The sequence below is a fragment of the Bos grunniens genome, chromosome 10, assembly GCF_055505025.1.
Source record: "Bos grunniens cultivar Pamir isolate PY7600 chromosome 10, Bosgru_T2T1.0, whole genome shotgun sequence".
NCBI lineage: Eukaryota > Metazoa > Chordata > Mammalia > Artiodactyla > Bovidae > Bos > Bos grunniens.
Window position 1 is genome coordinate 71,591,610 of NC_141174.1, and position 15,589 is coordinate 71,607,198.

Genomic DNA, 15,589 nt, shown 5'->3' on the forward strand with positions numbered 1-15,589 from the left:
GGAAGCCCTAAAATATGACAGAGTTCTTATGTTTTAGCCTTCGTTTTTCCATGTCTACATTACACATTCACACATGAGTAGAAGTTACTGAAGGGCTTTCTTGGTGGCTCAGTGGTAAAGAATCTGTCTGCAAATGCAGGAGATGAGTGTTTGAACCCTGGGTTGGGAAGATCCCCTGGAGGAGGGCCTGGCAAACCACTCCAGTATTCTTGCCTGGGAAATTCCATGGACAGAGGAGGCTGGCAGGCTATAGCCCATGGGCTCTCAAAGAGTCAGACACAGCTTAATGACTTAACAGAATTTACTGAAACTGAGTCTCCCTAAAATTGAGTTGCTCTGCAAAGTTTATGATTAACCACTCTATTCAAAATGTTATTCCCTTTCTCGTCCCATACTTGTTCTCTCTTAAGATTGAGGAGTATCAAAACACGGGGCATTGTAAGCAAGCAAGACCCCATGAGGCCTTCCTGGGACAGATCCCTCCATATCCTCTGCATGCACCTTGTTTGTAGAAAAACTGTACCCTCCTAGGCCTTTTGCAATCCCAAAGAGCAAATGTAATCACAGAAGTGAGGAAATGCAGACACAAAGGAAAAGAGTCAAGCAAGACAAAACAGTAATAGTTTAGCCATTCAACCAAGTCAAGCGCCTTTAGTTTTCCTCAAAGACTATAGAGAATATCCTGAGCCATACCCTTGAGCTGTTTTGCAGATACTGAAAGCCTCACCAGGTGGGAGAAGTTGAACATATGAGGTTGATGATGTTGACTCCCAATTACCTCATCTCCAGCCAATCAGAAGAATGTTCATTAGCTGATCGCATACCCTGAAACCCTCTCCCTCACCCTGTCTTTAAAAACCTGAAAGCCATTGGGGAGTTCGAGTCTTTTGAGCCTGAGCTGCACTTACTGCTTGCCTGGCCTTGTACTGAACGCGGCACTTTCCTTCACCACAACCTTCAGGAGATTGGCTTCACTGTGTGCCAGTGAGTGGACCCAAGCTTGGTTTGGTTACATTACCTTGGAGAAACCTTGCTGCGATACTTTTATTGGTCTGCTAAGTATTACTATGAAACAGGAATTGTACTAGGTATTTTTGCTTAGGGTCTTCCCCGGTAGCTCAGACGGTCGATTATTTTGTGTAATTCTTGTGTAGTCTTTGGTAGTCTTCGGTGCCTGTTTCTTAGCATCTCATTCCCTGATGCTCCCCTCTCCCCAGCCCATCCTCCAGTGTTCTGCGCCCCTGTCCTCACCCAGCCCACCCATTTGAGGTCTCCTTCAGCCACCAAAGGTGAGTCACGTGACCAGAGCTTTGTGGGAGTGAGAGACTCTGTCAGAAGGTGTGGGAGAAGGCGAGGAGAGGGGTGTTGGAGTGGGAGAGGGTAGAGGGGTCAGAAAATAGGGTAAATGGTGCTGACAATTCTGCTAAATTTTTCTTATTTGGGGTTTTAATATTGTTTAATGTATTTTTTTAGTGTAATTATTATATATACTTTCTCTTCAAATTGTTCCTTTTTGTTAACAAGGGGAGGATGGGGATGGAGAACATAAATATCTGACCCCAGGAACTTGCAGGATGGGAGTGGGTCGATGCCTTCTAAGGACATTTTTTTACCTTGTTTAAGCTTTTTACAAAGAACAAACAATGTGTCTCTCTATCTCACACAAACAAAAGTGCAACCTTTTTTAAAAAAAATTTAAGGTGCTTTATCTTCAGTCTTAAAACAGCAACGTCTTCAAAGATATATTGGGAGGGTGGAGAATAGTGATATAGGCAGAGAGTCTAAAGAAATGGAAGCATTCAAAAGGTTCCAGGTAAGGAGGAAGATAAGCAGGAACAGCTAAAAGTGGACCCCAGGAATGTTCCCAGCTGTAGTCATTTGGGTCATCAGTGGCCTCTGGAAACCAAATAAAGGATTTCCTTCTCCTCTGACCCTCTCAGCTACTTGGTGGAAGGGCTGGTGCCAATGAATATTAACCCCAATGGCAAAGGTTGGATCTGCTGGGGTGCCATCAAGGTGAGTGTGATCTAACTCTTCAGCTAGGGAAGGGAGTGGGGCCATGAGGGAGCAGGGACTGCTGGGCTGGGCATCTCTAGGAGCTCTCTTCATTTTAGAGAAAAGAAAATGGAATTGCTTTCACTTTAAGGCCCCTTAGTTACAGTCAGAATTCTCTGAAGCTCTGTATTGTCACCAGAAAATTAAAAAAAGAAAAAAGCCATTTTAAGATTAATATCAATAACAGTCCTTCTTGATTACATGCCAGAGGCAGGCATAGCGCTGGTCTTGCCGGAGCCGCTGTTTTACTTAATCCTTACAGCAGACTTTGAGATGGGGCTTACCCATTTTATAGCTGAAGATTCTTGGGTAAAATAAGGTTCTATGACTTCCCCAAGACCACCCAACTACTGAATATTAGAACCAAATTGATACCAGGCCTGCCTGTTCTATTGCCAGGGACAACATTGTTTAGTTATAGCTGCTAGCTGTTCACTGTCCATAGGTTACGGGTAGGGTGTCACTCTGAGCACTTATTTCCTAAGTTATTTTCCTGGTTGGAGATGAGTGTCCTAAGATATATCCTGCCCCCATTAGGAAAGAAAAAAAAAACAATAATTCAAAACAAGAGAGAAGAAGAAATAGAAATAGTATAAATGAATTTAAAAGAAGGAATCTGGCTGGGAAACTTGGCTGGGATTCCTGTTTGTTGGTGGGTAACTCACCTTTGTGAAGTGACCATATGTTCTGTCCTTACTAATTGGCAATAATGAGAAAAGCATGCTGCTCCCATGCTTCTTGGCTAGGGTGCTTCTCATTGCAGTCCTCTTCAGTCTGGAGGCATCACTTAACAGCTGTAATCATGCTATTTAAAGCAGTATATATAGTTTAAAAAACAAAATCCTAGATGTATGTGTCTACTGTCATTGCTGGCTCATCCAGCTAAATGTTGTGTTGAGAGGATTCATGTTGGCTGGAGAAGAAAGTTGCTTTCTGCCACTGCGGTTTCTGCAGCCCATCGTTATATACATGCTTACTATCCCAGGTGGCTCAGACGGTAATGAATCTGTCTGCAATGCGGGAGACCTGGGTTTGATCCCTGGGTTAGGAAGATCCCCTAGTGGAGGGCATGGCAACCCACTCCAGTATTCTCTGTCCATGGGTTCCCTGGAGAACCCATGGACAGAGGAGCCTGGCAGGTACAGTCCATGGGGTGGCAAAGAGTGGGACATGACTGAGATTTTTTCACACACACATACATACCATTGAATGTAGACAAAAGGACTGGTGAGCAGCTGTGAGCAAGAATCTGAGTTACTTGGGATTTCAAACTCAGACGATCCCTGTGATCTTAGCCCATCCTTAGTGTGTGCAGTGTGAGGAATCCTTATGTCTGTAGGGAATTCAACTCAAGAGTTACTTCAGTGCATTCCCACTGATTGGTTATTTCTGATATCGCTTTGAATTCTGCTCTTCAGTTTTAGTGTATTATCCTTTATCTTTCTTTCCTCTTTGCTAGCAGAAGTTAACCTAACATGTCCTGACTTAACCCACCAGGCAAAGTGAGAGCTGAGAAATGAGGATTTGCTTGTAGAACAGACCACTTTCAATCAGTTTGAAATCATCCAAGAATAAAGAACCGAGGTAAGAGTATTTTCACAACTTTACCACATTCAGATGTTTACCATGGCTTAACTAGAACAAATTTCTTTATGTACCAAATGTCTCTGTAAAGAGAAGTTCCAGTGAGTAGAATGAGGTATTAGACCTTAATGATGCAATTTTTCCTTGTCTTGTGTTATTTTCCATTTGTTTCACATGTCTTTTCTCATCAGTAAGTTTGGAGGTAAGCAGAAGGTGGGGGCTGTTTTTTTACTATCTACCATCCATGGGACTTTGAGATGGCTTAATAAACTTTTCTGAATTGAGGTATAATTGAAATATTGTACATTAGTTTTAGGTGTATATTATATTAGGTGCCTATATGTGTATTGATTCAGTATTTGCATATATTGTGAAATAATACCATAATAAATCTAGTTAACATCCATGATAAATCTAGTTAACATCCAACACCACGCATAGTTAGAAAATTTTTTTCTGGAGGTGAGAATTTTTAAGATCTAGTCTCATAGCAACTTTGAAATACACAATACAAGTTTTATCGAGTATAGTCCCCATGCTGTATTTGCAGCCCCTGACTTATTACACCTCCCTGAGAAAGATCAGTCTCCATTATCAATGAGCTCTATTGTTGTGGGAGTGGTGGTGATGATTGTGAACTCGTGTTTTAAATTCCACCCATAAGCGAGATCATACAATATTTGTCTTTCTCTGTCTGACATTTCATTTAGCATAATCCCCTCAAGTTTTATCCATGTAGTTGTAAATGGCAAGATTTCTTGCTTTTTTATGGCTGAATAATAAATGTGTGTATCCCCCATTTTCTTTATCCATTCCTGCATTGATAGACACATGCGGCTTCCATATCTTGTCTACTGTAAATAATGCTGCAGTGAATACAGGGGTGCATATCTTCTTGAGCTAGTATTCTCATCTTCTCTGGATAAATATCCAGAAGTTGACCATACAGTAGTTCTATTTTTATTTTCTGAGGAATTTCCATACTGTTTTCCATAGTGGCTGCATCAGCATCTTCTCTGGATCAATACCCAGAAGTTGACCATACAGTAGTTCTATTTTTACTTTCTGAGGAATTTCCACACTGTTTTCCATAGTGGCTGCATCACTTTACATTTCTACCAGTGCTTGAGGGCTCCCTTCCTGGCACCCACTTGCCAACATGTGTTATTACTTGACTTTTTGATAATAACCATTCTAGGTTGTAAGGTGATAGCTCACCGTGGTTTTGATTTGCATTTCCCTGGTGATGTTGAGCATCTTTTCATGTACTTTTTGGCCATCTGTATATCTTGTTGGGAAAAATGCCAATTCACATCCTGTGCCCATTTTTAAACTGGATTGTTTCTGCTATTGAGTTGTTTGCATTTTTATATATTTTGGATATTAAACGCTCATCAGATATAAGATTTGCAAATATTCTCTCCCATTCCATATTTACCTTTTCATTTTGTTGATGGTTTTGTTTTCTGTGAAGAACTTTTTAGTTTGAAGTTGTCCCACTTATCTATTTTTGCCTTTGTTGTCTTTTGATGTCAAACCTAAAATATCCTTGCAGAGACCAATGTCAAGGAGCTTACCACCTTTGTTTTCTTCTAGGAATTTTATGATTTCAGGTTTTACACTCAAGTCTTTAATCCATTTTTTTGTATATATTTGGTGTGAGGTAGTAGTGAAGTTTCATTTATTGTGTGTAGTTGTCCAATATTCCCAACACTTTAATTGGAGATACTGTCCTTTCTGCATTTTATGTTCTTGATTCCTTTGTTATAAACTGATTATGTGTGTGTGGGTTTATTTCTGAATATATTCTTAATAAAAAGTTAAATTTTTATTTAACATTTAAGTTAAGCTTTTAAATTTCAAACTCCTTAAGTACGGATAGTTCTTAAAACAGCTTGTAAGTATGGTTCTTAGGAAGTGCTATGCCTGCTTTACAAATAAGTAGGCACAGCAAATGTCTGGGCTTCTGAAACTTTTATCTGCAGATCATATTTAATATCAAATTTTATTACATAATCAACAGTAGGAAGTTCTAAAACCAGTAACCAAATTGTGCTTTTTGTTCTTTTGACAAGGTACAGAAAGCGCTGCAAGCTGAATAAAAAATTGGTGGAGGGTGGTACTCAGTAACCAGGCAGAATGGTATCTGAGCCCTGGAGTCCCTACAGGGGGACTCCCTACTCCCCCTACAGAGTCCGCCATACTACCTGGTGAGGTCTGGCTATCTGATTTCCTCTTTTAGTCCTGATCTTCTCACTGTGCGCTCTTGCTCTACTATGGCCTAAATGCTTTTGTCTCCTTCAAAGTCATAAGTTGAAATCCTGATGTCCAGTGGGATGGCATTAAAATGTGGGACCTTTGAGAGGTTCTTAAGTCATGAGAGTGGATCCCTCCTGAAGTGGGATTATTGCTTTTATAAGAGAGACCCCATGTCACTCCCAGCCCTATTTTTACCATATGAGGTCACAGAGAAGTTGAGAAGTTGGTAGTATGCAACTTGGAAAAGGGCCTTCACCAGAATATGACTATGCTGGAAATCCGATGTAGACTTCCAGCCTCCAGAACTATGGGAAATAAATTTCTGTTGTTCATAAACCACCCAGACTGTAGCATTTGGGCGTAGCAGCCTGAACAGAATAAAACAGGCTCACACTTCTAGCCATCCCCAGTTTATATAGCTGCCAATCTTGACACTCAGTTACTGGGCTCTTGGGCACAGGCTTTCCAAGTGTTAACCTGTATCTGTTCTCAGCTGGAACAAATGCATTCCTCTCCTATCAGTACAAGCTAAGACACTTAAGTAGGCAACAAAGTAAATCTTGTATAAAACAATACTAACTGGTCATTTCATTCTTTATAATACATTTAAAATTCTAAAAGTTTGGAAATTGTAAAAGTCTGAAGGAGTCGACTTTAGAATCAGTACCATTTAACATCACTGTTACCTAAAATGCAACTTCTTTGAGCACAGAGACTATGGATATTCTGTAAGGTATGTATAGAAACATAAATTAACTGGAACTTGTAAGTGTTTTTTAATGCTTATGATAATGAATATATAATCAAGAGCTGAGTAGTAAATTTCAAAACTAGTAACTAGAGACTAAAAATTAAAGATTTGCATTTACAACTTAAAAACATATATCAAAGGAAAAAGAATGAAATCTTTAAGTCTCTGAGGTCTTCACTTCTAGTATTTATATGGCATTTTAGTCATACATTTCCTTAACTGTGTCCTCTATTAAAAAAGTTAATGAGAGTTTGGGTTTGTGTCATATTTGTATCTGTATTGCTAGAACATAGTACAACATCTAGAACACCAAAAGCAAGATTAAAAATAAAGCCAGAAAAATGAAAGTATGTGTGGATTAAAGAATAGGTGAATCAATAAACATATTATTAAGAAATAGGAAAGCTCAGAATGGAGATGAGTACCTGACTAATAGCGATCTCCTTTTGTGTTCATTCGCTCAGTCATGTCCAATCCTTTGTGACCCCATGGACTGCAACATGCCAGGCTTCCCTGTCCCTCACCATCACCTGGAACTTGCTCAAAACTAATGTGCATTGAGTCGGTGATGCCATCCAACCGTCTTATCCTCTGTCATTCCCTTCTCTTCCTGCTATCGATCTTTCCCAGCATCAGGATCTTTTCCAATGAGTTGGTTCTTTGCATCCGGGTTGGCCAAAATATTGGAGTTTCAGCTTCATCATCCGTCCTTCCAATGAATATTCAGGACTGATTCCCTTTAGGACTGACTGGTTTGATCTCCTTGAATTCCAAGGGACTCTCAAGAGTCTTCTCCAACACCACAGTTTGGAAGCATCAATTCTTGGGTGCTCAGCCTTCTTTATGGTCCTTCTTTAACTCTCACATCCATACATGATTACTGGAAAAACCATAGCTTTGACTGTATGGATGTTTGTGGGCAAAGTAATATCTCTGCTTTTTAATACACTGTCTAGGTTTGTCATAGCTTTTCTTCCAAGGAGCAAGCATCTTTTCTCATGGCTGCTGTCACCATCCACAGTGATTTTGGAGCCTAAGAAAATAAAGTCTGTCACTGTTTCAACTTTTTCCTCTTCTATTTGCCATAAAGTGATGGGACCAGATGCCATGATCTTAGATTTTTGAATGTTGAGTTTTAAACCAGATTTTCACTCCCCTCTATTACTTTTATCAAGAGGCTCTTTAGTTCCTCTTCACTTTCTGCCATAAGGGTGGTATTATCTGCATATCTGAGGTTGATATTTCTCCTGGCAATCTTGATTCCAACTTGTGCTTCATCCATTCCAGTATTTCACATGATGTACTCTGTATATAAGTTAAATAAGCAGGGTGACAGTATACAACCTTGATGTACTCCTTTCCCAATTTGGAACCAGTCTGTTCTTCCATGTCTGGTTCTAACTGTTGCTTCTTGACCTGCATACTGGTTTCTCAGGAGACAGGTAAGGTGGTCTGGTATTCCCATCTCTTTTAAGAATTTTCCACAATTTGTTGTGATCCACACAGTCAAAGGCTTTAAAGTAGTCAATGAAGCAGATGTTTTTCTGGAATTATCTTGCTTTTTTATGATCCAGCGGATGCTTGGCAATTTGACCTCTGGCTCCTCTGCCTTTTCTAAATCCAGCTTGTACATTTGGAAGTTCCCAGTTCATGTACTTAAGCCTAACTTGGGTTTTGAGCATAACCTTGCTAGCATGATAAATTAATGCAATTGTGTGGTAGTTTGAACATTCTTTGTCATTGTTCCCTAATTGATCTTAAATTTGTCCTGTACATCTGTAAGCTGTTTGTCCATAACATGCCATAATGACCTACACCAATTCTAACTTGCTTCCTCATTGGTTAGCATAAAACTTATTGGCCTCAACAAAGATAATTATTTAGATATCAGATCTAGGTTTTAGGAGAATATTTTTTAATGCAGGTAGAATTGATTTACAATATTATATAAATTTGAAGTGTACAACATAGTGATTCCCAATGTTTAAAGGTTATACTCCATTTATAGTTATAAAATATTGGGTATGTTCCTTGTACCTTATAATATTTCCATGCAGTTTATTTATTTTATATGTAGTTCAGTTCAGTTTAGTCGCTCATTCATGTCCGACTCTTTGCAACCCCATGGACTGCAGCATGCCAGGTTTCCCTGTCCATCGCCAACTCCCGGAGTTTACTCAAACTCATGTCCATTAAGTCAGTTATGCCATCGAACCATCTCATTCTCTGTCATCCCCTTCTCCTGCCTTCAATCTTTCCCAGCATCAGGGTCTTTTCAAATGAATCAGTTCTTTGCATCAGGTGACCAAAGTATTGGAGTTTCAGATTCAACATAAGTTCTTCCAATGAGTATTCAGGACTGGTTTCCTTTAAGATGGACTGGTTGGATCTCCTTGCAGTCCAAGGGACTCTCAAGAGTCTTCTCCAACACCACAGTTCAAAAGCATCAATTCTTCGGCATTCAGCTTTCTTTATAGTCCAACTCTCACATCCTAAATGACTACTGGAAATACCATAGCCTTGACTAGACAGACTGTTGTTGGCAAAGTAATGTCTCTGCTCTTGATTATGCTATCTAGGTTGGTCATAACTTTTCTTCCAAGAAGCAAGCGTCTTTTAATTTCCTGGCTGCAGTCACCATCTGCAGTGAGTTTATACTTTAATCTCTTGTCCCTATCTTGCTTATCTCTTGTTCTCTATATCTGTGAGTCTGTTTCTTTTTGTTAAGTTTGCTAGTTTAATTTTTTTAGCTCCACATGTGATATCACGCAGTATTTGTTTTTCTCTGTCTGACTCATTTCATTAAGCATAATACCTTCTGAGTCAATTAATGTCTTTGTAACTATCAATTTTATTCTTTTTTATGTCTGAGTAGTATTTCAATTATTATTATTTCAATTCCAATTATTAAGGAATCAGATCTAGGTCTTAGAAAAATTTTAAAAAGCTATGCAATCAATAATATCCTTTTCTAGAAGTGCTTTTAGTATGTATACCAGAACTCATAATGTTGAAAAATAGTGTTGCAACAGAACTAAATATACATTATAAATTTAGTTACTATATACTATAAATTAAATCTGTAAGATGTAACCAAAAGAAATTATGTAATGTTCCCTTGCTGTGTGCTGTGCTTAATTGCTCAGTCATGTCCAACTCTTTGCAACCCTGTGAATTGTAGCCCACCAGGCTCCTCTGTTCCTGGGAATTTTCCAGGAAAGAACACTAGACTGGGTTGCCATGCCCTCCTCCAGGGAATCTTCCAAAACCATGAATCGAATCCAGGTCTCCTGCATAGCAGGCGGATTCTTTACCATCTGAGCTACCAGGGATGTCCAGGAGTACTGTCACGGGTGGCCTATTCCTTTTCCAGGGGATCTTCCTGACCCAGGAATTGATAGAATTGAGTATATACAAAAACTTAATGCACATATATAGGAAAGTAAAAGAAAAAGCAATACACTAAACTACTAAGAGTGGTTGCTCTGAGATGGTGGAATTATGGATGATTTCTGGGCTTTTAAGACTAAGCACATATTCTTCATAATCAGTTTAAAACTTAATTTTAAGAAAAACTTTGAAAATGCAGTCACATAAAGTTCTAATTAGCCTGGTGTCTGCTGACCACAGGAAAACTGGCTTCCAAAATAAAGCAATGATGAAAGTGAGAGATTTTAGTCTGCACAAATGAGAGACTTCTAGTGGAAGTGAGTTCATGCCTTAATGAGAAGGCAAGAGGCCCATTCAATATGCACCAGAGTTTCTGGCTGGATTCACTCCCTTGACTTATGGTCATGCTGGCACATCTATTTGCTCTGTATAACATGGACCAATTCAAGTAAGTTATTTGAATTTGGTCTCACATTTCAAGCTTGTGAGATGCCATACAGAGAATAAAAATCACGTTTCTTGTTTCTCTTGAAAATCGAATACATTGCAATACTTAATCCATATTTGTGCATGGCAATAACTTAGAGCTCTTAAGCAACATTAGTTGCTCATTCTTTCTTCATTTTGGTTTCCCCTCTTCATCTAGCTCACTTCACCCTTTTATTTAGCCTGCCTGGGCCCTGGGGAGGTGTCTGAGGATATGACTTTATTGTACTTCTTTTTCCTTTTCAAATGAAGAAACTGAACTTTGGGGGGAAATATAGATTTATTTTGCCTTTCCTTTCTTTATATGGTTTCTTTTCTGAGTTTTGTGTGAAGAGTGGGAATGAGAAGAGAAGGATGTTGATCTTTAAGATTTAATCAAAATATGTATAGTTGTTTCCTTAATATTGAGTGTGTACAAAAACTTGAAATTCCACATCATAGACTTTATAAGTGGCTGAAATTTTAGCAAAGAGATAATTTTTTGAAACTAATTCCAAATTTGCCTTTTTTGGAATGTTCTAAATGTTTTTAATGTTCTAAAGCAAAAGTGACAAATTTGAGGGATGATTTCTTAAATGACTGATTGTATTTAGAGGTCCTTTTGGGCCAAGATGGGTTAAATATAACTATTAAAGACATACATTTAAATTATGCCAGATTAGAAAATTGAGGCATCCTTCCCAATGGAAAAGATGAATTACCAGGGAGTAATCTGGACTTTACCTGGGCACACTCAAAAATAACTCTCTCCCCCGGAGAGTGGGAGTGAAAGAGGAGAGGGAGAAGACTGAGCCAAATTAATGGCCTCTGGAGCTCCCAGATGTGTATGACTCAATTTTCTTTAATATTTGGAGAAGGACAAATACAGGTGAGATGAAAATAGCCAACATATGTGTCTCTTCTCTCTGAGGGTGTTCATCTCTCATGACCCTCCAAAGATGCTGGCATTGCACATGTGCAGCTGGAGCCCCTGACTGAATTGCCGTGAGAATCTAACTCAAACCTTATGATGGGTGTCTGATCAAAAGCAAGGTAGCTACATTCTAACTGGCCTCCATCCTCAAACATAGTGATGGAGAAAAGTAAAATCTTTTCTTATTTTTAACATCATGATATGTTCAAAGGGTTTTTTTTCTTTCCATTTTCCAATTATGGTTAACGCGCATTTTATTTTTTTTCCTATCTCCTTAGTCTATGTCATGATCATTAGGTCTCCTCCCGTGTATAAATCTGACACATCAGACCGCAGTTTGCACTGTCAGCTCCTATGAGTGAAATCTATTGCACTTGCCGAGCTGTCCCGCTTTTGCCTTTGTAGCAACTTTTAAGCCACAATAACCATCATCAGTTTAAAGCAGGCAGATCCATTACATTTCCTCTGTTCCTACAGCCCCACATTAAGCTAATATTATCTATTTCCCAAGTGAAAAGAGTCCTTCCAGTCCTATCAATTATTAATTCCTTGCTTGCAGCTAATGTTTTCTTTGAATTATTTAAATGCATCTTCATTTATCAATAAACATAAAATGTTAAACAAAGAATACTGATGAAGGGCATTATTTAAGCTATAACATTTTATGAGATTATCTCAAGTGCCTTTTCTGATTTATTAACACAATATGTTTTATAATTATTTTTCCATTTCTTAAAAAAATTATTCTGGGTATTATCCAGAGATTTGGAAATTTTGTGAGTGCTCTCTTCAACTTCTATTGTGATTTTGACAAGTTTCTTTTAAAATATTCTCAGTGTATGTATGTGTCTGTGTGCCCCTCTCTCTCTCTCTCTCTATATATATATATATACACACACACACATACCACATACAAATGTGGATATGTAAGAGTACAGGAGTATTTTTGTTTACTAATATGCAAGTTCGTTATCCCTGATATTGTTCTTAAAGTAGTAGAGACACCATTATGTCTAAATTTTCTGTTGTGAATTCCTATAGCATTATATTCAGCAAAGCATATTTACAGCTTTTACCAGAACATACACACATACATGTATTAGGCAAGTAGACAAAGAACAATGGCTTTTTAAAGATAAAACCTTAGGTATGAGACAAATGGACAACAAAATTGCCTATTTTATTGGCTATTATTTTTCTTTTAAAATCTTGGCAGTAACACACAAATGTGCACACACACACAAATCAATCCTATTTCCCAATGTTCATTTTCTTTTCCAAAATTTGTAACCCAAAATAAAATGCAGGCTATTGAGAAATCCAGCTTTAATATGAATACACTTTAACCTGTCATCTTCTGAGATAGAGTAAAACTGAGTATTCTGAAGTAAATATTCCAAGTACAACAAACTAAAAAAATATTTTCTATTTTTCAATGTGTATACTTGAAAAAGAAAAAAAATAGCAATTAATGTAAGTATAGTATAATCCAATCCATACCACTCTTTGGCCCTATTCCCTGACATTTATTTTAAAACAATGATATTCTTCAGACTTTATGAAGGTGGTATCAATGGATCCAGTCTTTCTCCAATTTTGAGAGCTCTGAATTTTCTGCTGATCCAAATTACCCAAAAAAGAAAATATCTCCATAAGCTTGTAATAATGCTCTGATAAAACACAGATGTATTTTAATGATTGTTATAAAATTAAATATTCAACAATATGCTTCAAAATATCCAAGATTAATTCATAATCCTCAAGAATTCCAATAATTCATCATATATTATCCCAGCAATTCATTTTGAAAGCAGAAAAAGATCTTGGAAGTCATATAATCCGAGCCTTGCTCTATAAAAATGAAGAAACAGAGATCTAGAAATGTTATGGTCTCGCCCATAGTTGTAAACCTAGTTATACTCAACTGCTGAAGTTCAGAGATACATGTTAAGTTTTAAAGAAAAACTGTACATTTCAAATGGCGTTTATGGTCTAACAAATTTGTTTTAGGTTGAGATTCATACATGTTTTAAAAAGTCGATGGCAAGAGTTACCTCTCAATAGATAAGGTTGTAATTTTGTGAACAAATACTTGCCTAGGAAAGGGTATGAAAGTTCAGGTATTGTTACCAAATCACAGACTTCATTGTGATCATTCACAAGTTTTAAAATTGTATGTAGCATAAGGTTCTATAAATTATTAAGTGCCATAAACTCAGAATGAGCCCTAGGCAGAATGTGAACTCAGGAATGTACAGCAGTTCTTTTATGCCCTGGTCTCTTCTTTTTAAATAGTGACAGGTCTCTAAGGCAATCGCTGATGATTGTTTACACTTGTTACCTTGCATTTAAGGTATTTTAAAAACTAGATATAATTTACTATCCTAGACACTTTAAATAGGATGTTATAATTACTTATAACAACAATCATTTCAGCCAGACATTATGTCTGCTCTACAGATGGGAGAACCCATACTCAAAGAAGTGAAAGTGATTTAGCTGGTAGGAAAACCTTAAAGCTCATTTTTTTTCCCACTAAAAAGCTCTCATTTTATCACATGAGAACTATGGAGAGCATTGGAGAGGTTTTTGTAATTTTTTTAAACAACTTTACTAAGGTTATTAGTAACTTGTAAAGAAGTGAAGTGAAAATCACTCAATCGTGTCCAACTCTTTGCGACCCTGTGACTATACAGTCCATGGAATTCTCCAGGCCGGAATGCTGGAGTGGGTAGCCTATCCCTTCTCCAGGGGATCTTCCTGACCCAGGAATTGAACTGGAGTCTCCTGCATCGCAGGCAGATTCTTTACCAGCTGAGCTACCAGGGAAGCCCTTGTAAAGAAGTTTCACAAATTTAAAGTGTAAAATTTGGTATATTTTGACAGATGCATGTTCATGACATGAGTATCCTTGTCAAAGAGAAGTTAAAATAGTCACCACTGTCTAGATAATCTGTGGATCCGTTTGGGGAGATTTGACATCTTGGTGAGATTGCATTTTCCTATCCATAAGCAAGGTAAATTTCTCTAATTAATCAGATCACCTTTACTTTCTGCAGGGACATTTTGTAATTTTCAGGCTACAGATTATGCACATTTTTGGTTAAATTATCCTTACATATTTTATATTTTTGATGCTATTGTAAATGGTAGTTTTTAAAATTTAATTTCCAATTGTTTGTTCTTAATACATAAAAATAAAATTGTTACTTGAATATTGATCTTGTAAACTATCACTTTGCTATACTCACTTAATGGTTCTAGTAGCCTTTTTATAGATTCCAGTGGATTTTTTACATAGGAAGTCATGTCATCTGTGAATAAAGCCAGTGTTACTGCTCCCTTTCCAATCTAGATGCCTTTTCTTTCCTTGTTATACTAGCTAGAACCTCTAAGAGAATGTTAAATAAAGTTGAAAAAGACATTCTTGTCTTGTTCCTAAGTGGGAAAGCACAGTTTCCCACCGCTAAGTGGTATGTTGATGGTGTCAGTGAAGTGAAGTGAAAGTCGCTCTGTCATGTCTGACTCTTTGTCACCCTATGGACTATACAGTCCATGGAATTCTCTAGTACAGAATACTGGAGTGGGTAGCCTTTCCCTTCTCCAGGGGATCTTCCCAACCCAGGGATCGAACCTAGGTTTCCCACACTGCGGGCAGATTCTTTACCAGCTGAGCCACAAGGGAATTTTTTTTCAATGTTTTTTCTATGCCTAATAAGAAGATCATAGTAGTTTTTCATGTTTAGCCTGTTAATACAGTAGATTATGTTGAGTTTTTTTTGAGTATTAAACTACACTTGCATTCCTGAAATAAACCCTACCTTTCATGATTCATTTTATCCCCTTTATATATATATATATATATTTTTTTTTTTGGATTTGAATTGCTAAATTTGTGTTTAGAATATTTTTATATCTTTGTAATTTTAGATCTATGTAATTTTAAACATATCTTTATGTAAATGAAGTTATTGGTATTGTTTTCTTTTCTCATACTGTTTCTTTCTGGTTTTGATATAAGGGCAGTGATAGACTCATAAAATAAGCTAGGAAGCATTCCTCAATTTTCTGGAAGAATTTGTATAAAAATGGTATTTTTATCTCCCTTAAATATTGATAGAATTCATCAGTGAAGCCATCTGGGCCTGAAA

General features: G+C 37.5%; 1 long non-coding RNA gene across 12 annotated transcripts in view; it reads left to right on the forward strand.

Moving 5' to 3' along the window:
* Nucleotides 1-814: 814 nt before the first annotated feature.
* LOC147364803 (uncharacterized) overlaps nucleotides 815-15,589 on the forward strand; it is a 120,839-nt gene continuing 106,064 nt past the window's right edge. For 8 of the 12 annotated variants that reach the window (XR_015135003.1, XR_015135008.1, XR_015134996.1 and 5 more), the window contains exons 1-4: nucleotides 829-984; nucleotides 1,218-1,289; nucleotides 1,941-2,016; nucleotides 3,553-3,639. This is a non-coding gene — a long non-coding RNA (uncharacterized LOC147364803). Of the gene's footprint in view, nucleotides 985-1,217; nucleotides 1,290-1,940; nucleotides 2,017-3,552; nucleotides 3,640-4,635; nucleotides 5,420-5,714; nucleotides 5,851-11,435; nucleotides 11,558-14,324; nucleotides 14,456-15,589 lie in introns of those variants that run through there. The other 4 variants (XR_015134998.1, XR_015134997.1, XR_015135004.1 and 1 more) reach the window with 4 other exon arrangements.